This window comes from Perna viridis, chromosome 13, assembly GCF_037379345.1.
Source record: "Perna viridis isolate PV_CMFRI_1.1 ecotype Kerala chromosome 13, ASM3737934v1, whole genome shotgun sequence".
Classification (NCBI taxonomy): Eukaryota; Metazoa; Mollusca; class Bivalvia; order Mytilida; family Mytilidae; genus Perna; species Perna viridis.
In genome coordinates, this window is record NC_142457.1 from 34,763,282 (window position 1) to 34,790,327 (window position 27,046).

General features: G+C 34.6%; 1 protein-coding gene across 4 annotated transcripts in view; it reads left to right on the forward strand.

The window, feature by feature from the left end:
- Positions 1 to 9,524: 9,524 nt before the first annotated feature.
- The window catches only part of LOC148600596 (uncharacterized), a 72,445-nt gene continuing 54,923 nt past the window's right edge, over positions 9,525 to 27,046 (forward strand). For 2 of the 4 annotated variants that reach the window (XM_088557558.1, XM_088557563.1), the window contains exon 1: positions 26,800 to 26,985. The gene's annotated coding sequence lies outside the window, so the exon portion shown is untranslated. The other 2 variants (XM_088557560.1, XM_088557561.1) reach the window with 2 other exon arrangements.

The window sequence follows — 27,046 nt, forward strand, 5'->3', positions numbered from 1 at the left end:
ATGTACAGAAATGTTTTTCCTTTCAGAAACTGTTTAATTTTTTTAAATAAGATGAGAACTTTTTTCACAGCACTATGAGGAACAGGGGTAATTTCTGCGTAGGACTATTTTTGCGTACGTTCCAAATGCTCATTGGTTGAATTGGTGGTCTGTAACCTAAATCAATGAGTGGGTACGTTGGAGATCTGTTAACATCAGAGAGTGGGTACGTGGGAGATCTCCTGTTAACATCAAAGAGTGGGTACACTCTTTGAGACCTTCACGTTTCCATTTTAGCGATCGTGCATTGTTTATCGTGCGTTTACACATCGTTTTGCGTTCGTTTAAACGCACGATAAACGCACAATAGAGGCGTTCGTTTAAATGCACGATAGGAGCTTAGTTTAGACGCACGTTGGGAGCGTACGTTTAAACGCACGATAGAAGCGCTCGTTTATTTTAGTACTTTGATTTTTTCCCTTGATTTAACTTTATTTCTCTGTTTTTTTTTGCTATTATTAATTTTTATAATTTTATTAATGTTAATTTCTATTTTATTTTGTCTTCATTATATGTCAATATTATTATTTTTTGTCGTTTGTTTATAATGCGTTTAAACGCACGATAGGAGCTTTCGTTTATCGTGCGTTTAAACACACGCTAGGAGCGTTCGTTTATCTTGCGTTTGGTGAGCGTTTAGCGTGCGTTTGGGTATCGTGCGTGCGGGAAACCTAAACGTCTCAAGGAGTGTACGTGGGAGAGATCTCAGATTTCAAGTATATTATGTTCGAGATTTTGCGTAACGAACTAAGACTTAAAAAATCAATAAATATGTTTTTAAAACATGTGAAAAACGCATCAATAATTTTCAAAAGGGTTTTTATGAAACTTTAAGGAAAATGACTAACACTAGTAAATCTTCAAATGGTCTTTTGCAGTTTGATCTTTTGTTTTTGTTTTTGCGGTTTATAGGTTACAGACCACCAATTCAACCAATGAGCATTTGGAACGTACGCAAAAATAGTCCTACGCAGAAATTACCCCTGTTCCTCTTAGTGCTGTGAAAAAAGTTCTCATCTTATTTTAAAAATTTAAAGAGTTTCTGAAAGGAAAAACATTGCTGTACATTTTATAGGTGCATTTTGCTTCTTGTGATGTGAAGCCTAATCTCCATAATGATTTTTAAATATACCCCTATCTTGTGAAAACACTGGGATTTCCCATGCTATTTATAGACCCTTCACTTCCGGTGACCAGTACTGCACTGCAAGTCTGCTAACCCCACATGCCATTCTGAGGATTGTGAGCTGACATATGTAGAATCATGCTGATATATAGTCATCTGCAGGTTAAAGTTAAGGTAAAGTCCAGAGAAGCCATTGAATATTGTGAAATTAGCATAGAAGCCTATGGGAAGTGGAATTAGTGGTTTTTAGCCTATATTGCGTTTGAGTCTCTGAAAGCGGGAGACGCATGCCTTGTGGAAGGCGCGACTCAAATGAGGGTAGATTATAATAGGGTATGGAAAAGGCCGATTTCTCTCATTAAATCTCTCATTTTACCAGAAATTGGAGGGGGCGGGGTAGTACATGTAATTTGAAAACAATATGTGAATTTTTTTGAACCCCTTCATGTTTATAGTGAAACATAGACCATGAACTAAGCGCCCACAGTGTCAAACCGTTTGTATTATTTTTCTAAGCATGATTCATTATTTTTCTGAGCATGATTAATTATTTTTCAATTTTGCCTGATTCTTACAGATTCCAGTATTTAAGTTTACAAACACCAGGTAGGTACATGTACATGTAGGGACAAATCCAGGATTATTGATAGGAGATTACATGTAATTTGGTCTAACATGTACTAGTTTCCCAATCGTTTATATACTTCTTCTTGTTGAGTACAAAACCACCACCTGGTGTATCCTCGTACTGGTTGGTGACTATATACAAAAGTGATCGGTGCTGGAAGGACCCAAGGTGCAAGTTAAAATCCATATTTTGCAGTGCAGCTAAAAACGAGGATGTGTTGTTTATCTCAGGCTGGTGGATTGCAACTCACTCTTGAACGATTCCAAGGAGTTGCAGGCTATCACTACATGTACATTAGGACAATACATCGGAAAAAGCTACACCCATTTTAATCGGAAGTGCACATGCGTGCTTTGTGAAATATGTCTCACCATGGACACTTCACTTATAAATATAGCGGATTAATACGTTGTTTTAGGATGTTATTGAGTTAGCGGAGTTAATTTCACTGTCATACAATTTGCCAAAATGCATTCTTTTGAAAGTAAACACAGTAAATCTAAAAACACTGTTTCCGACGACAAGTTCGCATTTCAAATATGTTATAAATCCTAAGTTATTTAGCGGAGTGATACATTGTTTAAAGGTAAGTGATTGGGTCTGTGGAAAATTTAAATTTCTTAACTGTCTATCTTCCTTTGATAGAAATATGTCATCTATTTCTTTTATTTCAATACATCAAGAAAACAGCCTAAAACTTATTTAAATTTATTCTGAAGCATCTAAATACAAAGATAGTTTTGACTGCCATTTTCCCATAGTGTATTTCAACCAAATTTGACAAGTCAATATCTTGAAAAAGCAAAATTTACAAATACTTTAATGGTTATTTCACTGAGGTTATGATCATGAGATACAAATAGTTAGATAATGCAATAAAGCCTATGCGTTTTTTCTTCATGTGCCGCACCTTATACAGATTTTGCTTAATTCTTAGAGAAGTACTTAACAACCCTTTTAAGCACCATTCTTTGTAAGAGTAACCAAGGGACCCAAGGTTATAGCGGTAATCAAAAGAATGTAATCCAGGGACAAAGACCAGACATGGAAAACAGACATACAGAACAAAGAACATAAAGTAACAAAAATCATACATACAAAGTAACAAAAGCAAATGAGCAACTCGGACTCCACTAAAAACTGAGAGAACATGAACCAGGTGCACCGGTGTGGTAAGCGTCCTCTGTTTTTTAGAAACACCCGCCGAGTTGCTCATAAAAAATCAAGTCTGGGGTAGACAATCGAGGAAACTAAAAAGGTATTTAAATTTATCCTATAGATTTTTTTGACTACTTAAGTAGGAAAAAGCATGGGAGGATTTTCACGCCAACTTTCCATAGTGTATTTCAACTAAAGTTGACCTATCAATATCTTAGAAAGTTTAACACTTTGGTGGAGGTTTCTGGGGGGGGAGGGTGAGTTATAAATACTTTGATAATACAAAAAAAAAAAGAAAGTTAACAAAAATGCGTTTTTTTCTTCATTTGTCACACCTTATACACATTATGCCTGACTCTTAGACATAGAAGGACTTAAATCTTTGTTATTCTTAACAGCTCACTGACTATATGTACCCCAGTAAAAACTCTGACAGATCGAGGAATTAAAAAGGGGAACAATGAGGTGACAGACGAAGACCAAGAAATGTATTAATTAAAGGAGGCTTCTAGTTTACTTGTACATGTATCGTTGCCTCAATTATAACAAATTTTACACAAAATTATCATTTTTCAACATAAGAGGAGCGATTTCAATTCTTCCTACCCCTCTAAGTAAATTACTCAGTGTACAATCATGTATGAATCAGGTAAAGCTGCTTATCTTTTATCTGATAGTGCATTATGCATTTTCAATTCGACTTGATATCCTTGCCTAGAATAATAATAACGATTTTCTCTCAATATCTGTGGAAATTATATATTTTTTTATATTTCACAGATTCAAAATGTCTTTTAACAGAGCTTTCTGTCCCCGAATCGTCCATTTGCTGAGTTTTTCGTTTAATGTATTATTGTATATATATATATACAACATCTCAGAATATGACGACTCTATTTGCTACACTGCTCCATCGGATTAAATTGATACAGGGAAGATAACGTAAACTTATAGAAGGGTCTGAAAAATTACAGATGAACTGTCCCGTACTACCATACATCGTGTACTAAGTTACTGCCCTAGATTAATCCTACGAGGTGGAATGACCCGGCCTGCGAAAGCTATATTTTTATATAGCCTAGCTGGCCGAGTGGTCTAGGGAGCTGGACTTAATGCAGGCGGTGTTGCCATAGATGTCACAGCGGTACGAGTTCGAGTTTTGACAGTTCTAACATCGTTGTGAATTTTTCAGACCCTTCTATATATATATATATATATATATATATATATATATATATATATATATATACACACTTTCGTTGCAATTTCACGAGCAGGCTAGTATGTACATGTATATTCACGAGGTAGGTGCAATACTTTCAGTTAATCATTAGGGGAAATGCCCCCCCCCCATCATTGTGGTACTTAAATAGTTTAAATATCCTTGACTTCGCTTACGAGTCTCGAGCAGACGGTAAAAGTACTGTAAAGATAACGCGCTTTGTAAAAACAAACGTGTCCGTATTCCTATCCCAGCAAAATACAAAACCAATGCCTTTCGAATGAATTACTATTTTGTTTAACTAGATACATGTAAGTGTCTGTCTTAAACATCCGATTAAATATTAACTGCAATATATATATATGTGATTATTTCGGTTCATAATATGGCTCTCATCATCATGAACTCGTGGATCGTTAACGATGTATCCATCTGGACCATGAAATCTGATTTATTCAAGGTGTCATAGTTTTCCTTTCCTTTTTCGTCTACCCGGACTTGATTTATATGAGCAACTCGGCGGAATTTTCTACAAAAACAGAGGACGTTTACCCTACCGGTGCACCTGGCCCATGCTCCCAGTTTTTAGTGGAGTCCGAGTTGCTTATTTACTTTTGTTTCTTTGTACGTATTATTTTGGTTATTTCATGTACTTTGTTGTGTTTGTCTGTTTTCTTTGTCCCTGGAATGTATTCTTTTAATTTCCGCTAGAATCTTGGTTCTCTTGATTACTCAGGGACTGCCTATTTGTATAAATTAATTTTCTCTGCAGAGGAGGTTTCCTCTGTAATGTTCAATTTATTCACAGAAGATAACAGTTACCCTTTAGTTAGGAGTAACTTATCTTTTCATCTGTTCATCTTGTGTTTAGGTCAAGACTACCGTACATCAGGTAATTTGGCAAAACCAGGTTTTATTTTTGAAAAGTAATAAGCAAATGAGCTAGGTTTCGCTAAAAAATAAATTTTAATTTTTCATGTATATTACTGTAAGTCTACAGTTCTGCTAAAACGTTTTTACTTTACTTCAACGCAACAGAAAACAATCTTTTTCATTTCCGTTTGATCATCATAGTGGTTAACTTTAGTGAATATTTTTGTCCCTTCCAAGTACTCCAATTGACACCATTGGCATATGAAGAATGATTTCCTCTTAGATACAGTCCGTTTAAGTTACTGGCGTGACATGCACCATACCACCACCCACCTTTGTAGATTTTAGCCCGATTTATCGTTATCCTTGTCTTTTGTTGTAAATTTACTTCCATTTGGATGAGTTTTCATAGAATCTTCCGAATTACAAATATAAGGTGAAAATGATTTTTATATGAATTATATATAATTGTCTTTTGGATGATTCTGTCATCTGGATATCAATTGTAAGGTTATCGATTTTAAACTATTAGCTGCATACGTGTACTAAATATAAATTCACGTATCGTAAAACTGTAACAAACGAAAGCCAGCTGTGAATAATAGAACATTAAATATTAAACACAGATCCTCTTCGCAGACCTAATAAAACCCGCATTACTCCGCTCTTTTATGTGCTTGCTCCCTGTATACGTGTTCTATGACTTACTGATATTGCATAAAAGATTCGTAAAAAATCAATATTTTGCCATGCAGTATACTCATCAACTTTAAATAGAATAAATAGTACTAGGGATAGAACAAACTCTCCTGTGAATTCATTCAGGTTTTATACATAGGATATACGTCACTTTTTTCTTTGTACAGTACTTGAATCGGGTAAACTTACCATTCTTTTGTATATGAGGGATGGGTAGATGTGGAATAGAGATGGGTGGAATAGGGATTGGTAGATATGGAATAGGGATGGGTAGATTTGAAATAGGGATGGGTAGATGTGGAATAGTGATGAGTAGATGTGAAACAGGGATGGGTAGATAGATGTGGAATAGGAATGGGCAGATGTGGAATAGAGATGGGTGGAATAGGGATGGGTGGAAAAGGGATGGGTAGATGTGGAATAGGGATGGGTAGATGTGAAACAGGGATGGGTAGATAGATTTGGAATAGGGATGGATAGATTTGAAATAGGGATGGGTAGATGTGAAATAGGGATGGGTAGATGTGAAGTAGAAACCACGTAAAAATTAATTCGAAATAAGAGATTGAATGTTGGAAAATTGAAAAATATATGAAATTCTAATCGATAATTAAATAATTGAAACAATAAATAGGTAATAAGGATTATATTTATTGGGATGGGTATATGTAATTAAGATTGTATTTATTGGGAAGGGTATATATAATTAGGAGTGTATTTATTGGGATGGGTATATGTAATTAGGATTGTATTTATTGGGAATATTATAAAGAATGGGGTGGTATAAAGGGTATATGAGAAGCCTATTACGAGTTTATGTTTGGTCTTCAAACATTATGTTGAATCAACTTGGAAAGATTGTTTGATTTGATATCAGTGTTTGGATTTAAGTTTGTATAATTTAGTAAACAGCTTCCTGCAGGACATATCTTGCTGCTCATTGATTGACGAAGCCAGAAAGTAAGAGGATGATTTATGCTTAATATATAGTGCTTACTTAAGTTTCATTGACTTTAACGTAAATCTTTGTACCTGTACATACATTTATTCATAGATCTAGCATTCTGTGGTCGATTTTAAGCATGCAGTGTGATTTGTTCGCTAATTTTTCACATGTGAAATTGAATTGAGAATTCGATGCGACTAAACATCTAGAAGCAGTCTGAAATACGTCTTGTATTAGGTGTTAAACTTAAGGTCCAGTGATCTAGTATGTTAAAGGAAAGAGGAAAGGTCAGACATAAACACCTTTACAAACATAGCCCTAATTCATATCCTAATCATTATTATTGATAATGGACTTACCAGCATCGCCGCTGCATCTGCCCATACCCAGATATAATTATAATATCCAATACGTTCTGTGAGCTACAGGCTAAAAACCTTTAATTCCACTTTCCATAGGCTTCTATGCTAATTTCACAATATTCAATGGCTTCTCTGGATTTACCTTAACTTTAACCTGCAGAGGACTATATATCAGCATGATTCTACATATGTCAGCTCACAATCCTCAGAATGGCATGTGGGGTTAGCAGACTTGCAGTGCAGTACTGGTCACCGGAAGTGAAGGGTCTATAAATAGCATGGGAAATCTCAGTGTTTTCACAAGATAGGGGTATACTTAAAAATCATTATGGAGATTAGGCTTCACATTACAAGAAGCAAAATGCACCTATAAAATGTACAGAAATGTTTTTCCTTTCAGAAACCGTTTAAATTTTTTAAATAAGATGAGAACTTTTTTCACAGCACTATGAGGAACAGGGGTAATTTCTGCGTAGGACTATTTTTGCGTACGTTCCAAATGCTCATTGGTTGAATTGGTGGTCTGTAACCTACAGTTAACTTACCATCACCGCAGTTGTATCTGCTCACAACAGATTATATCAACTACTTTCTGTGAGCTGCAGTGCACTTACCAGCATCCCCGCTGTATCTGCTCGCAAACAGATTATATCAAATAATTTCTGTGAGCTGCAGTGTATTTACCAGCATCTCGGCTGTATCTTCTCACACCAAGATAAAATAAAATACTTTTTTGTGAGCTGCAGTGTACTTACCAGCATCTCGGCTGTATCTGCTCACACCAGATTATATCAACTACTTCCTGTGAGCTGCAGTTCACTTACCAGCATCCCGGCTGTATCTGCTCACACCCAGATTATATTCAATATTTTCTGTGAGCTGCAGTGTACTTACCTGCATCGCTGCGGTATCTGTTTACCTCCAGATTATATCAAATAATTTTTTATGATGATATCCAATACTTTTTGTGAACTGCAGTGTACTTACCAGCATCCCCGCTGTATCTGCTCACACCCAGATTATATGATTATATCCAATACTCTCTGTGATCTGCAGTGTACTTACCTGCATCCCCGCTGTATCCGCTTTTATCCAGTTTATAACCACTACTCTCTGGTCCAACCGTAAATGCGTACTTACCAGCATCCCCGCTGTATCCGGTTATATCCAGTTTATAACCACTACTCTCTGGTCCTACCGTAAACGTTCCATATTTTGCGTATTTTCTATCAAGTTCGAAGTCTTCTAAATCAATCCTTAACATGTACGTTCCTTCTGACGTTATTTGGTGGATGTTGTCGTTTCCTGGAAGAAACAGATTATATTATAATGATGCCAGAAGGACAACTGCTTAAATTAGAAAATTTTGTTGTTTTTGCTAACATGTTACTATGTCTACAGTGAGTAAAATGCATATTTTCAAATATGATAAAATAGGTAATCAAACCTGCATCAAGTAAATAAGAAGTTGTTTCTTAGATGATGACATTATTTTCTTGTCAATACTATGACCGAAAAAAAAATCAGCATTGACAAAATAACTTAATTTTGTAAACTTAATGCAAAAATTACCAGAAGTCGTTATGTTTTCTCATTTGCTGAGGTCTCACAATTAAATCTTTCAAAACTTCGTGATTAGTTTTCAGTTGTGTCAAAAACGTAGATATATACAGTATCATGTGTTTTGTTGTGAAGTTGTTAATTTTCATCGGTGTATAATACATGTGTATTATGTGTACTTCGTTACAACTGTAATACATTATCTATTTACTTCAATGTACCACAGCTTTTTAGTTGAACGAAGCTTAAGGAGGTAGATCTAGGTTAAGGGACTCCTCTCTTAAAATCACTTGAACATTTTTATTCAGCATATTACATCAATCTTATGAAGCATCTAATTCACTTGGATTGATTTTATTCTGCTTCAATTGAAAGCTTTAGAGGCTTTGGTATAATTAAATATGATACAGACATATCAATGATTTAAAGAGTTATCTATCTTACCCCAAGTCTATCTCTTTAAGTGCCTATACAGACTATTTTCATTAACAAAATTCTTAAAAGCGTTTATAAAATTATATATAGAAAGTTACCGAACAATGATTCGTGGCAAAATAGGTATGACACCTAAACGGAGAAGTTTGTACCGCAATGGTCCTAACTTGGCATTACAAACGAAATGTTGGCTTAAATCTAGATTTTACAGCGCGCTGCTAATTCTCTCTTTTCCATTGGGGTGTGGATATACCCGTGGCGATTAAAAAAAAAAAAAAAAACGGCAGCTAGTTAATTTTTAACCCAACATTTACAATTATTTATCTATATTGTCATCATATAACATGGACTGAATTTTCGAGATAGGTCCAGCCTCGTATTGGATTTTCTAAATATGGTCTTCATTTCCTTATATGGAATATTACGTTAAAATTTAAACATTGTGTACATGTAGTAAATCAAAGAAGGAGATCGCAGATCGCAGTAAAGGAGGTGAAACGGTAATATGAACTGAATATATCACTGACAGGTGAAGAATTTAACAACATATATTATTTTATTTAACAGATATGCTTTGTGTATACATGCATGTGATTGTGAATGGCCTGGATTATTTTGTATGTTCAAAGAGGGGGTAAAGGAAAAGAAGTTAATTAAAAAAAAACCTGATAATTCCAGCTATTCCAAATTCATTCTAAGTTTTATTATGTCAGGAACACTTTGTTGTGCTTTGTAGAACAAAATTATTCTGATAGGCAAAATTTCAAATTCAATGAAGAGAGAATGTATCACAGGGTTCACAAGAGGTTATTTTTAATGGGGCTGCACAGCCCTGTAATTTGCTTACCCTGTTAAAATATTTTGAGGCTCACCCTATAATTTGAAACTTCTGCTCTAATTGTTTCGACATACAATTTATGCACAGTTTTTTTAAAACCAACTGTGTGGTATAATAGAACTTCTATCCCCGTCATGTAGTATCTTGCTGTGGAGTATCTTCATCCCTCCTCGCTTCTACTAACCAAGCTCTAAACTGTAAAAATGATATTCTATATTGTAGTAAAAGTGTATTATAATATATACATGTAACTAGATATCATTGAGATGGAAACATCTGGGTGCCCACATATGAATTTCTCAGTTAATTAAAAAAAATCTTTAATTTGACCTTGAGGTGAAGGTTCAAGGTCAAGGGTCACCAAATATGATACACAACACATTGTCTTTGGTTGATCTACCCACATACTAAATATCAAAAATCTTCATCGAACGATAACAAGATTGACCCTAAGGTCAAATGTGACCAAATATAGTACACCAATATAGAACCATTAATTGTGATTTGTTCATCTATTTCCATGCTAAATATCATAAGCCTGCATTGAAAGAAAAAAAAAGTAAGTTTCCCGGACACTAATTTCTCACCAATAAGTCATAAATTTGACCTTGCGGTCGTATTGGTTCCGAGGTATCGCCGGGGGCCAATACGGCTGTCGAGACCAATATGATTTACCGAAACCTACATGTATAACAGGGCCAAAATGAAATTACATATTAATTGACAATTTTATTAACCAACTCAACTAGATGATTTGTAGAACAGATGTTTTTGCGTTTTACCAAGAACATGTATGTTTATTTGCATTGCTTAGTCTTAAACATCACTTTTTGTGCAAAGTAGAAGATTGTTTTGGGTGTTTCTGCAGCTTTTAATCCTGTTGATCAAAGTTCCTGAAAGAACACAATTCTGAAAGCACATTTTAGATATACAAATGTGCAATTCAAGTTATAGTATGCCCTTTTGTTTTGGACATTACTAAAGGGTTGCCTGTTATAATAAATTATTTGTTCGCATATCATAATTATGTTGATTAAGTTCATAACAACACACTGCTACATACGGATGAAATCAGTTCTAACCTCCCACAAAACTGTCCTAGAACTGTCAGAAGAACAGTTCTATGACAGATTTAGAACAGTTCTCGTACCATTCTAGAGTCAGCTCTTCTGTCTTGACTTGATTAAGGATCGGATTAGTGTTCAGTTATTTTGTTGTTACGCTTACTCAACTGTTTGAGTCGAATTTAAAATATAAACAAATTTCTGCGTTAATTTTACCGTAAATATTTTATGATTTAACAACTATCCCGAAATCAAGGATAATATGTAGAAGTCTCGAAAGCGCGGGGAGGGGGAGGGGGGCACTCAAATACTTCTTTGGTAATTATGTCCTAGTCATTGAAAGCTAGAAAATAACGTCCAAAATTTTACAAACCAAACTTTGCCGAATCTTGTGAAGAGACAAACAAAATTAAAAAATGAAGAAAGTCTACAGGACATTTCTGTATATTGATCTGTGATGCAACTGAAGATACTTGTGTATCAGATATTGCTGTCTAAAATAAAGAAGAGAGGGTGGACAGGGGAGTCTTCATCCCCGCTTCCCTTACCCTAGACCATTGCTTCCCGATCCCTTTTATTAGCTTTCTGTATCTTGCATTCCCCGTTCCCCGTCCCATCAACAACCGCTCCCCGTCCCCGCCATTTTAATCACAGATTTCCGCCCACTTAACCCCCGTATACGTATCGATCCCGTCCCCCTCACAGAAGAAAAACCTCCGTATAGAAAGTCTGCATTATTATATTCAACAACGTTCGACAACTACATTACTTGAATTTGTATTGACATACCTTTTATTTTACACCAAAATCAATTTATTTTTATAATATCGTTTTCGTTTTCAGTCAGAATCGCAACGCAATATACTAGGTATACCTCTAGTATGAAAATACAATTTTATGTATTCAAATATGGTGTTTTCTTCATACGTCTGTTATTTTCCCACCAAGTATGAGTTTGATATGCGAAATATTAAAAAATCGAGAACCGCGGACCCAGAAATTTTTTGATAATTTTATATTTCGATGTTACATGGTATATTCTAACCACATGAACAAATTAGACAAATCATGAGTCCGTCGCCCCGCCTTAATTAACAACACTTCTTGATCAATATTAAAATTATACAAATTCAAAATTCAATTAAAATTCGAATTGGTTGATTGGATAAAGCATAGTCAAATACAATTTACAGAAAATTGATATTTGCGTAATCCAATACATGTATTGACAAAGAACACCGTGCACCCCCTCACTCATCAACTTCATGGTGATCTTAGGTACCTTTATACCTACCGTTACCGAATCAATTTGTCACCAAAGAATATTCTCGGATTCTTTTCCTGTATAAGTCTATAATTGTACCCCTCTGGGTCAAAAAGCCAAGATTGTTGTGACTCAATTGTTTGAGATTCTTAGCCTTCCTAGGATAGAGTGTGAATAAACTAAAAAATGTTAAAAATATTACACCTACCCCTAGAAAACTGGTCTCAGTATCAAACAAAATTCTCATTCACAGCAGAATTTAGTCATTCATAATTAAGATAATGATGTACCTAACATATCTGATCAATTCAGGCGCTTATATTTTCCTTATGGGGTGACATTACTATAAGATCGGAAGAATGGGAATTTTCTACTATATCACCCGATATTGTATTTTTTTTAAATACCGTAGTTTAAACAAGCTTTTGTGTGATACGGTTCATTAAATTCATGTCTTAGCTTCAAAATGAGCCCAAGTAATAAATATTTGAACTTTTCTAAGTCAAGGTAGGTGCAAAATTGCAACTCTAACCCATGATAAAAAATGCCTCAACATGAGCTAAAATGTTAATTTTTGGCATATAAACGGTGCACAATAGACATGTTGGGTACTATTGTTTTAATTATCGATGTATTCAACATATTCTCTCATTTCAGGGGACGGCGTATTTCTCAGTTTTAATGTGATGATAAGGAGTTTTTCATAAAAAAGGGAGAATTTTCAGAATTTCATATTTTCTTTAATTTCACCTATAATTGGCAATTTCTTTCAAATACCGTACTTCAAACAAACCAAGCTTTTGTATAGTCAAATACAATTATATAGTGCCTTAGCTTTCTAACTAGCCCAAGTAATAAATATTTGAAGTTTTGGTGCACCTGGTCCATGCTCCCAGTTTTTAGTGAAGTCCAGTTGCTCATTTACTTTTGTTACTTTGTATATATGATTTTAGTTGCTTTATGTTCTTTGTTGTGTGTGTCTGTTTTCCATGTCTGGTCTTTGTCCATGGATTATACTCTTTTGATTACCACTATAACATTGGTTCCCTTGATTACTCTTTCAAGTTCAAATAGGTGGAAAATTGCCACCCTACCCATGATAAAAAATGCCTCAACATGCACTTAAATGTTAATTTTTGGCATATAAAGGGTGTACAATAGACATGTTGTGTTCTAGCCTGCTCATTTAAGGCGCGTATTTTTTCAGTTTCATCTGTGGCAACATCCCTTCGGCTCCTGCGTATGGAGTGTTCATATCATAACTCATACGTTATGCCAGAGCTTGCTGAAACTACGCAGACTTTTTGTATCGCGTTAGAACTCTAACAAATAGGCTTCTGGAACAGGGTTATGTTGCTACAAGATTGAAGTCATCACTACAGAAGTTTTATGGTCATCATCATGAACTCGTGGATCGTTATGGTGTATCCATCAGCACCATGAAAACTGATTTATTCAACGGGTCATAGTTTTCCTTTCCTCGTTTGTCTACCCCGGACTTGACTTTTTATGAGCAACTCGGCGGGTGTTTCTAGAAAAGCAGAGGACGCTTACCCTACCGGTGCACCTGGTCCATGCTCCCACTTTTTAGTGGAGTCCGAGTTGCTCATTTACTTTTGTTACTTTGTATGTATGATTTTAGTTACTTTATGTTCTTTGTTGTGTATGACTGTTTTCCATGTCTGGTCTTTGTCCCTGGATTACATTCTTTTGATTACCGCTATAACCTTGGTTCCCTTGATTTCTCTTTCATAAAAAGGCGTATTTTCGGATTTTCATATTTTCTTCCATTTCAACGTTAATTGGCATTTTTCACAAGTACCCTACTTCAAACAAAGTTTTGCATATACAAACACCTATATGTAGCATCTAAGCTATCATATGAACCAAGGCATCGCATACTTTAACGTATCACAAGCAATAAAGGGGAAAGAATGGTACCCCATACCTACTAAAACCCAGAATTCGTATGTGGTAAATTTGCATTTTTTTTAAATGGTGTTGGATACATGTATGCCAATCATTCATCGTAGTTGCGTCTTTGAAACCTAATATGTATAAAAAAAACAATGATAGCAAACAAAATCAAATCATGTAAAACTGATATTTTAAACAAAAAATATACAGTTTACGTGTTAAAATAGGTGATAATCGTTTTATTTTTAAATTTCCCTTTTGTTTGAATATTTTGTCGTCATCGGGACAATAAAAGCATAATTTGGCTTGAAAATGTGATTGATACAAGAAGATCTCCATAATAAATGCCAGACAGACATTGCGTGCAGTTCCTGTATACTATAAACGATAATTTTCTTTCATACGGGGCAGATTTTAGTGGGTATGGGTACCATTCTTTCGGTCAAATGGCATGGAATATGTTTAATGGTGCATTGCCTTGGCTGATTAGAAAGGTAAGATGCTACATAAATGTGTCTGAATATACAAATGCTTGTTTGAAGTAGGGTACTTGAAAACATTGCCCATTACAGGCGAAATGGAAGAAAATATTAAAATCCGGAAATTCCCAATTTTATGAAAAACTCATTATTGTCAGCTTGAAACTGAAAATAACTCGCCTGAAATGAAAAGATATGTTGAATACATCGATAATACCATACTTTAATAATTAATATATGATATAATGAACATGGTATGTCAAAATGGTGGGCCTTGGGGTGATATAGGACTCTCGGGTTGATATACCGCATGTCGGTGATACAGATCATTTTGATCTGTAATATTTAGTTTGCATCATTCAGGCATCCTAAATATTTAGCATGATATCGCAACTTGTAATGTACATGATACGAATCGAGAGATGAGTTTATAGTTTCAGCTGCTTATAAAAAAGACCTAAGTCTACGATGTCCTAGGCGGATCCAGAGGATACATGTATAGTAGCGGCCTCTCTCAAAAATGCTCGAAGATTTCTCCCTTTGAGTCCGCCACTGGTTTAATAGCGGCCATTGAACCATACGTTCTAGATTCACATAATTTTGACTCATAATTACGGAGGAGGCATTTAATTTATCGTAAACGATTTCAATAAAAACTGTGCTCTCTCCTTTAATAACTGCGTTATTATTAGATCGACCACATACCTGTACCTTTATTTCTAGTCAACGCTGGTAACTTTTAAGCTAGGGATGCATACGTAAAATTTATGTAGCAGGCGACTACTTAAATGCTTCTTTAAGTGTCAACTAGACTTACATGTGTAGTGTTATTTAGTACATGTACTCATAAAGTTTGTGTTTGTCTGTTAGATTTTGTTTTTTTTTTTAATTATAAATTTAGTAAATTGTAAATTCATGGCAGAACAACATGGTCACATTTATCATTAATTACAACCAATTAAAACCGAATATGAGTTCACAAATCATCTAAGAACCTAATATGTGTACATCTTTGTTGTGTTGAGTTCAACACGACTAAGATGCAAAAGGCTATGTGAAGAAAATTTCATTTACAAGCAAACACGGACCCATTCACTGGAATACATGTACAATACACTCCTTTGTTCGATAAAGGGTTCAGAAAGGCAGGCCAAACCAATAAGATATGTACCGTTTTTAGCCATATACCAAAAATGTACATACAGAACTGCATTCAATCTAATTATGATATCCATAAGTAAATGTACATAAACATAACAAAGTTTTGCATTGAAAAAAAGCCATTTGGTCAGATATACATTGTTGGAAAGAGGTCTGATTCGTCATTAACATACATGTAAGGTTGATTTTATCAAAACTTAGCTAATTAGCTAGGCTAGCTCGATCCGGTTTGATCTGAGAAGGCCTAGAGTGTACACTTATATTGTTCATGGATTGGTGATTTCGTATATAGTATATATAACGTTTATTTAGAAGTCGGATGATATATTGTGGTTCTTCTGAAAGCTAGTTGAAAATGACCGGCGCAATTGAACATTAACGTTTTAATGTCGGTTGAGTCGTCTCTCTGAACGAGAAATCCGGTCAATTACATTTCATTGAGGTCGCAAAGAAAATGTTAAGTGTTGCCGAACAGTTTTCTGTTGAAAAATGAAGCTGCAGGTGCATAAGTTAAAGTCGGATGCTCGGAATTTCGAGTCGGAGGCTCGGATGTCGGAGTCAGAGGTTACTGATCGGATTCGCAAGATGGCAGTGATTTCGATATGGAGTATGGCGCATTGAGGCAGTCGCAGTTGCAGAAGTTGAATCAACAAGAGAAGAAGATGATGTTGGAGAAATAGTTGAAAAGGAGAAAAGAGGTTGGGATGAGTGAGAAAGAATAGAAGAAGAAGGATGAAAGAAAAGAAAAAGGTGAAGATCTTTCTGGATTAGTTTCTGGTAACATTAATTATAAGAAACATGTTAAGGTTAAAGACAATCATCCGGTTTCATAAAACTTCTCAAATTGAGATTTTCCTGAAATCCTTAAGCTTCCCCAAATCAAATTTGACCAATCAACATTTGGAATTGGCGATTTGAGGAAAAACACAGGACTTGAAGAAATTTTCAACTTGAGATTTTGTTTAAACGAAACCCAGGCCAGGATGTTAATATAAAAAAGTAAGGAAAAAAAGTAATAATATTAAAGTATAGCTTCACGTAGAGTTAGAAAGATTCTAGATTTATACAGTTCCACGGAATCAGTTAGTTGTTATGGTAGTTCTGATACGAATGATTCTGATGTATCTTGTAAAACTTTAATGAAACGCAAATACAGACGTAGAAAGAAGTCTGGTATTTTTTTTTATAATCTGTATGATGAGGTTGTGATTTAAATATGCTGGGTCTAAGATACATTTTGATGATTTAGAGTTAAATTTATTTCAGGGTACTGGAAATTTTATTCTGAGCAAAGATTACTGGGAAAGAGAGAGACGACCGAACATAGTTATTAGAATAAATTACATATTACACAGGACTTCATGAAAGGAAGGGTTTGAAAAAACAAAACAAAACAAAACAAAACAAAACAAAAACAGCATGCCCATATAATAAGGCAAACAGAGAATGGTTTAGCTGATTGGTCTTAGTACTTCTAAAATTTGAAACCCATATTTTGATTAAATATGTTAAGACTTGTGAAAAATCAAATTTGTTTTTTTAAATTAGAATTTCAAGTGAGAATGTAAAAAGGACGAGATATTGTATTTGTCCTCGGCGTTTCAGAGAAAAAAGTGTGTTCATGAAATGTCGCAGTTTGGTAAATTTAGAGGTATAGATCGGTTCCTCTATCACATGTGTGCAATTTGTTGGATGAAGGACAGGAACCGATCCTTACATCCTTGAAGCATGTTCGTGAAATTGTCCACATCAAAATAAATGACTAGAGTCAGAGTTCGATGTATATACGCCGAGCAAAAGGCTTTTGAATTCAATCCTATGGCATTTCGTCAAGTCAGTAATCAAAACTACTAAAGGAAGAGGCCGGTTTCTTTTAACCGCAACTCATCTTAAATCATACAAGATCGAATATAGTTGTGATACGAGGTATAGATGTAGTGTGGTGTACTTCCTAAATTTGAAATAATTTTTTATACGGAATACGCTTTCGCGCATGCTCAATCGACGTACATGAATATTGTACGTTCATTATTTTACTTAATTAAACGACATTCACCACTTTTTTAGGTGCAAAACTGTCCAGACATAGAAAGGTGTAGAACGTGTCGAAATAAACCTTCCCCCTTCTATGTATAAACATCTGCGCACGAAGTCCGGACCCGTCCCATTTTAATGTGTAAACTAGTATGACTGGTAAACCCTTACCCATTGTTTTGAGTAAAATATTGACTTATTTAATGAATTATTTAAAATTCAGGAATTTAATATGCACCTTTTAACTTGGTGGAGCAGAACTTTAAGAAAATAAAAGGGTGTTCAACACTTCCCCCCACCCCACCCCCACAAAAAACCGACTGGTTTATCAATCACAAACAACAGGAAATGACAGTTTTACACATTTTAATAGAATGAATTGAAAAATGTTAGTGGAAACAATTTCCCATGTGCCAACCATTCCTTATGCGGGTATGTTAGTGTAAACAATATTTATTCATGAAAACATACAAAATATACTATTAATTTACATAAATTAACAATTAAGATTCAGAAACAAACTCAAAGCTTTTATAAATCTGATTCCTATTAAGATAAACACACAAAAAGTAAACACAAGTATGACAGCTTGCTCAGATTGTTTCGTAGAACAAATATATAGTATTAAATGTCATAATTTATAATTATTATGATTAAACAATAAGTAGTAAAGTGTAAATAATTTAAGATATTTAAAGTTAGATGATGAAATGCAGGATATACTTGCAGATTATTAGGATATGAAACGTTTTGTCTTAATTATGAAATTTTGTACCAACAGAAATATATCACTATTTTGTTTGTCGGTTAATTCATTTGAACAGTATAATAAGAGCTTTTCATCAACCGTAACAGATAATTGTGTTAAAGGATCCAGCAAATATCTTTGTTGATTTTTGTATAAGGGACAAGTTGGTAAGAAATGACTATTAGTTTCAAGGGAACCGCGGCGACAGTGGGTGAATCAGTTAAATTCCTTACAAATAAATGGGAATTTAGAGAACTTGAGTTCATGCGCATACGTGCGTGTAACATTTGACCGAGACGACACCCGGTGTAGAAATAGACTGGGACTTTGTTGTTGAGATCTTGAAGTTTCCTTTTAAAAAGCGAAATTGAATTACATGTCCTTCTCCGGTTGAAGCAATTTCCAGAGTTTGATAGATGAAGGTAGGAAATAGCCCGCATAAAGACTGGTTCTAGTGTTTATATTTAATAAATTGTCCGTCTGTTGAGTATTATGCTCGTGTCTACTACCGACACGGTTGGGCACTAAATTAATTATTGTTGACCATTTTATGAAAATATAATAATTTGTGTCTCTTACGTCTGTTTGTCAGTTTTTCCCATCTAGTTTCGTCATAGAGTTTTAGAATGCTGGTTAATTTTGTTCCACCTGTTACAATACGAGCAGCGTCTAATTGTACATTTTCAATTTTATCAATAAAAGTTTGGTTTTGATTATCCCTGGTTACATCCGCATATTCCAAAATCGGACATACAAAAGACAAGTTTAATTTTTCAAGACTAAATCTATCTAGAACTGATTTTAATTTTCTGAGAATGTTGATTCTTTTGTACAATTTGTCAATTATGTAATTGCAATGGTCTATCCATTTACCATCACTCGATATATAAACACCTAGGTGCTTGTGATTTTCAACAGATGCAATTTCGTGACCGTTCATTTCTAGTGAATGGTGAATAGGTTTATTTACTTTACCAGACACAATCATTGTTTCAGTTTTTTTGAGGATTGAATTTCACTAGCCAATCTTGAGACCATTTATAAATTTTTGAGATATCACTATTTAAAGTTTCAGCCGCGCTAATAGGATTATCAACAATAACATATAGGCTTGTGTCACCAGCAAATAGTTTGATTGTTGCTTGAATTTCGTCAACAATGTCGTTTATAAATATTAGGAACAACAAGGGTCCAAGAATAGACCTTTGTGGTACTCCAGCATTTATACACAACCAATCCGAATGTGACCCATTTAAAACAACCCTTTGAGTCCTACCCTATAAATAGTTACGAAACCGTTCTAATATACTACCCGATATCCCTGATTTTGTAAGCTTGAATAATAGACCTTTGTGCCAAACTCTGTCGAAGGCTTTTACTTATGACACAAAAGACAACTCTTATTTCTTTTCCAGCGTCAAGAGCTTTTACGAAGTCATTAGATCTGTTTATTAATTGGTTCACAGCAGAATCCCCTTTCGTAAGTCCAGACTGATGTTCGCATAGGAGTTGGTTTTGTCTTAAATGATTATAAACGTGTTTGTATACACAGCGTTCCATACATTTCGACATAATACACAAAAGGAAAATTGGTCTGTAGTTTTTTACGTCATTGGGTTTACTATTTTTAAATACAGGAGTGACATGCGCTTTCTTCCACTGAGATGGAAAGATAGATTTTTGTAAAGATTTATTAAACAGTTTGCAGAGAGGTTTGTTTAGTATGTGTGAGGCTTCCTTCAATAATCTAGGATTAATTGAATCGGGACCAGATGCTATTGTACAGTTTAAAATAATAAGTACGTCTTCTATTTCAGTTTCATTTAGAGATAGTTGTGAAAGTGTAACTTGTACATGGACCTGAGTATTGGGCAAATTGGCGTTGGTTTCATCTGTTAGACTGTGCTGAGAAAAATAAATTGAATTCTTTAGCCTTATCAGTATCATTAAAAATAAGGTGATCTCCTTTTAACAAAGGAGGAATGCTATTATCTTGTTTTTTTTTTAAACCACTAAAACTTTTAATAATTTTCCACCAGTTACTACTACACGAGTTACTGTTAGAAATTTTGTTAATAAGAGACTGTTTATATTCTTCTTTGGACGTTTTAACCTGTTGAGTAACTTTGTTTCTAATTTTCCTAAATTTTTCCCAATCTGAAGCATTATTATATTTTTTTGCGTGTCTATGAATACGATTTTTTCCCTGACCGATCTCTTAATTTCATTTGACAACCAGGGTGGTTGAGAATTACGTATTGTTACAACTTCATTTGGAATATTTTTATCTGCAGCATCTAGTATAGCTGATGTAAGATTTTCAGTGATTTGATCGATATTTTCATTATTTGTAATCAAGTCCCAGTTGACATCCCGGAGATCATTTCTATAAGAATCATAATCTGCACGATCGTATAGCCATATTTTACGTTTAAATGTTCTACAATTATTTTTGGTAAATTTAGAAATGCCATAATAGGACAATGAAAACGAATTTGTTCCGTTAGAGAAGGACCGACTCCGCTATATGCAATTGGGTTCGTGTTGTTTGTCATTATTAAGTCTAGAATAGAGAAAGAGTTTTCGGTAAAAATGTTTTGGTTCATCAATTAATTGATTTAAAGAGAACTGATTCAAAAGTTGCTTAATTTTTGAGTTATGATTACAGTTTAACTGGTTTTCATTGAAATCACCAGTGATGACGATATAATTATTATTCGTATTTAAGGCCGAATCAATGCTATGCTCGAGTTTTGACCAAGTCTCTTGTGAACTATTTGGGGTTATGTAAAATGTTCCAAATAAAATCTGTTTACCATTCAAATGAAGTTCAATCCATAATCCTTCTAGTCCGTCAATTTCTAGATCACTTCTACGGCGTTAATATTATTTTTAACATATACAATAACTACAATAACACCTCCACCTGCCTTAGCAGGTCCTCGATCGAGCCGGAATGGGCTGTGATAATTTTTATTTTTAACAGAATCATCTGATTGGTTACTATTTAACCAGAACTCAATGAACGCTAAAATATCGGAATCACTATATTCTGCCTCAGTAATATCAAGTTTTTGATAAATACTTTGCACGTAAAGATGTACGAACGAGAAAGATGATCGGAATAATTCGTTAAAATTAGAGACATCATCAGAATTTACCGAGCTTACACTGGATATAGTGTCATTTAAAGGTCCGGGGTTAGATTCAATTCCAGTCAATATAAGAAGAATGAGAACGACGATTAACATAAAAAAATATGAATAATTTAGGCATATCCTTACATGGGGACTTATTAGTAACAGTCACTGAAGATGGATTGAGAAATTCAGTCAAGTTTTGTTCGTAAGTTAACACGAAATTGATCAAAACGCTAAAAGTAACGGCACGTTTTTTATCTTTAGAAAGGACTATTAAGTTGATACAAAATACTTCAAAGAATGATAATCGTTTTTTCTTAGAAAACGTGACAATAAAACGACCCACTCTTACTCGGTATTGATCAATACCGATACCCATTCAATATAAGTCACACCGGGTGAGTAGAACGGAATGGAGTAACAGCAGACCGGGCAACAACAATATGTGCATGTATAAGTGCATTTCATCTTGAGTTTATACATTTATAAACAAAGATAATGTAAACAAAAATAAGGCAACGGGAGTTGACATGTGATAGAATCTAAGAGGATTAATTTGCATTCATAAACAATTCTACAGGTGTGAAATGACGTATTGAACAAATAGTCCAGATGGTTACGCATAAGTGATGAAAATTACTATCAGAGCTTGGGTATTATAGTAAACTTTGAATGAAATGAATAGACAAGAATGTACCTTCTATTTTCTATGTGTCACCATACCACGGGAGAAAATATTCATACATTTGATTGTGTATATTTTATAAAATGATTACACAGGCAAAACAGTTGTTGTTTTTAACATACATACGCATACTAAAGTAAAATATGAGATTATTGTTTAAGAACCGTGTACAGTATGTATGTGAAAAAAAGGAATAGATGACTCAGGATGTCAAACTTATTTTAACAAAATACTGTGGAAAAAATGAGTATTAGTAGCACTAATCACGAAGATTTACAGTATTCAATGGATGCACCTTACTTACCGGCATATGTAAAAAAATATAAGCTTGAACATGAACTGAAAAAATGTTGTACCAAGTCTGAAAAGCTTATAGTATACATATGGTTGTCTTTCTTTTATTACATTGTATGATAAAATGCACAGTTCGGATAAACGCATCCTAAACCTTTTAATATGCATTGAAATTTAGTTGAGTATCCGTTTGTCTTTCTTGTCGTCCCCCATTTCATAAACAAAACTTTGTACAGTTCTTAAGCAGCAAAAATACAATAGGTGCAAGTTCGATTTTGAGCTAGATAAAAAATTAGTTTTCGAGTTAGCAACTCACCACTTTGATAACCTACTTGAAAGCATTATTGGGCGTAATTCCGTGATAACTAACAGGAAATTTCGCAGAATGATAGGATAGAATGCTAGAAAGTCCCCTTTCAACTTTTCCTGCCGATTCAACCATAACATGTAAACGATTACGAGCGAACAAGTCCCAGTTTGGACGTTGCTCACATTTGTGTATATCTTATTAAAGGGCAACTGCGGAGTGAATTTGCGTCTAAAAAACGATATATTGAAAATAATCGATATCAAGAGATATGGCTTAATGCTTCATCTGCGTCTAGATGTTGTAAGAGGGACTTCAACAATCAAAAAAACATTAACACCCTAAAACCAGACCAAAAAGCCCCATATGACGTGTACATAGGCAGAATTCTTGATAAAATAAAAATCAGGTTTACTCCCTTGCTGCCCATTGGCCATGGAGTGAAACCTTTGGCGAAGCCTCGGGATAACCAGCTAATAGCACCAGGCTTTCAGGTAGAGATAACTGCTAATCTTGTATTAATCGATCGCTGCAAAAATAGGTCATTGACGCATCGCATGTCTGGAGCAGTCAAATTGTTTATTGCAAGTGTATTTTAATGGAGTTTTTTTTTCTTTCTCAACGGACCACATCAAGTTTTAAAGTCTTAATCTCCTTGCGTTTATCGGTGTCCTCATCGTCGTCGTCGTAAGACGTCAGCGCCTCCCATACCCCGGAGTCAAATTAAACCTGGGATTAATAAAACAGCTTCTTAGTGCCAGATTAAAACTTTTTTTCAGAAAAGAGTGAATTGGCTATGAGGATATGAAACTTTGCTTAGGAACCTACCATTTACATGTAACTTCCGGTATGGAAGGGGTGCTTAGTTTTTTTCTTTGATTGTTAAATTTATTCCGAACAAACAACAACACGGTTTTAGGAAAAACATAGGATGTTCAACAGCTTCATCCGCACTGCATGAGACAATATACGAAAATATTGTACGTAATAGTAAAGTCTGTGTAGCCTTTTTAGACACGCAAAACGCATTTGATACTGTGTGGCATTCTGGATTACTCAACAAGTTGTACCAACTGGGGATTACGGGAGACATTCACAAGCTTATATATAATGCATACCAAAATATTTGTGGAACAGTCCTATTTGATGGTGCAATGTCTTCAAACCTTAAGACTCGCCACGGTACGCCAAGGAGGAGTACTATCCACCTTCCTTTACCAACTTTGTATGAATGAACTTTAAGAAATACTTGAAGAACTGAGTATCGGAGCCACTGTGAAGATTGTATATTCTGGTTTGCCGACGTTAGCTGACGATATTGCTTCAATAGCTACAACTCCACATAACCTGCAAGTCATGCTGAACTGTTGCTATGATTATTCTATGCGTTGGAAATTCAAGTTTAATCCAGCTAAATTTTCTATTTTAGTTTTTGAACATAAATCACGTGTGGTTGGGCATGTTTGGACATTAGGAAAAGGCGTTATCGAAGTAATGGATACACAATGTCATTTAGGTATTCATATTACTGATAACTTAAAATAGGAACTTAAACTTGATAAAGCTTATCAAAAAGGTCGTAATGCTCTGTATTCCATTGTTGGAAATGGACACAAACAACCGGATATAAACCCAGTGACTACTTTACCGAAAAGTCGTCATACCAACTGTGTTATATGGCTGTGAAACATGGAATAACTTACGTCAAATTGATATCACAAAAGTCAACCGTTTTCAGCATTATGCAGTCAAAATTATACAGGACTTTCGTAGACTTACCCGCTCGGATATGTGTGAAAGTTTACTAGGTATACATAAACTGGTAACTGAAATCGACAGGAGGGAACTCTCTTTTTTTTTCAAAAACTTACAAATTTACCATATTCGTCAACCTATTAAGAAAATCCTTCTAAAATACTCTACTCACTTGTGTATAAGCATGACAGTGAAATTGGTTTCTTACCGGATGTATTCGAACTATTTGTCAAGTACAACCTAGCATATACCTTTAACGACTATGTTTCCTAGTATACATTCCCGAGTAAAACCGTATGGGCGAACATTCTCAGCCATGCAATACATACCTTTGAAACTAGCGAATTGCAATCTCGAATGAACAATGATAATGAGTTTATAAGATTCAAAGAAATCTAAAACAAATATGTCCCTGGATCTGTTTGGACTATTCCAAAGACGGCTTCTGAACTACGAATTTCATTCTATGTCTCAAAAATGATTAAATGTCCACCTCAACGTTAATATGTTTGTTTATCTGGACAACTTTGAAAGTGAAATACTACTTCAAACAATGATGGGTAAAGTTCTCCCTCATGACAAATTTAGTGACTCCACAAAAGAGGAATTTTTGAGATTGTCATTTCATTTTCTAAGACTCATGAACATTTCATATCTTTCCGAGTGAATAATTTTAAAATGTCAGTTAGGATAAATTTATATTAAACTGTGCTGTATTGTACATACATTTTGTGATTATAATGTATTTTTGTCTTTTTCCCCATCTTCAAACTTATTTATTCATTAAATTATTCATTTAACTAATCCTTATAAACTTTCAAGTCTTACATTTTCAAAACTTTTGTTTCCATAACGAATATTGGTCTTTACGAAACGTCTCAGAATGTGACGACTCTATTCGCTACACTGCTCCATCGGATCAAATTGATACAGGGGAGATATATAAACGTATAGAAAGGTCTGAAATTTCCCAACGAAATTAGAACGGTAAAATTTGCGATGCAAATTTTTGGTCGTTCCCTCCGCGGGACTCGAACTCGTACCGCTGTGACATCTATGGCAACACCGCCTGCACAAAGTCCAGCGCCCTAGACCACTCGGCCAGCTAGGCTATATATATATATAAACTTGTCATGTTTAGCATTATGAGTTTTCATATAATCTCACTTGTCTGTATTTCAATCCTAAAAGGTCTTCATGAACAGTATTTTCCCATGAACATTACATATACACTATCACGGCTATTCCCTTCCTAAACTTACAGTCGTCATGGACATTTGCATGAATGGTGCATGTACATAAATAATTATGTTAGTTGAAACTTGTGACTGACTCATCTTTTCAAAATGAATTGGTGTGTGTGTGTGTGTGTGTGTGTGTGTGTGTGTGTGTGATCATAATGTTTTGAATATATATTTGTTGTATACTTATATCATGTTTATTGAATGTAAATCTCTGTAAAGAGGAAATAAAGATTATGATTATGACCATTGATGTATGATAGATGATCATTACGTAGATCCTTTCAACGATTAGTCATTTTGTATGGATTTAGTTTATGTAATTAGTACTGTCTCCACACTCTGCTCAATCGGGCATCCTCTAGTTTATGTACTACGTCTCAGAGATAATAAGAAAGAATATAATAATAAATTAATTTGCGAATTGTTAGAATTTATTTCACCAATAGGGTTTGAAGGATCTTTTAATTCAGATTCAGATCAATCTTGTCAGGGGGTACCCAATCATACGGGTGTTATCAAGTTTTGAAGAGGGAGTGTGGAAGTATGTATACAAAGAAGCCTCCTATGGTACTTTACGTAGTCTGCATAAAAAAAAAAAAACTGCAGGAAAATCATTAGCTAATGATGGAAGTTATCATTTGTTAAAACATTTGTTATAAACTTGCCTACATCAAAGGACAATACTATTTCGATTTATGGTTGTGATTTCATTTCGTCTCGATTTCCTTCGATTCATTTAGATGTATTTCGTTTCGATTTGTTTCGTTTCGACTTCGTTTCGCTTTTTACAAGAACTCATCTTGAAAAGACCCCTTGATCCCCTTACCAGGTTTGATAACAACGTGCTAGATTAGTTATTTTGTTTTGTAGTGTTCCTAAGTAGAACCGCAATTGTCTTCATCTATAAGTGTTTTCCAATGTAAAAAGTTCAATGAGTGCAGTGAGGTTCTACGGCAGACGATGATTTCAACAATTCACATAGACTCGGTTACTCTGACCTATATAAGGTAATCTTGGTCATATTTACAGTTCATGTGAAATGTAGGTTTTTTGGAAGAACTCCATAAA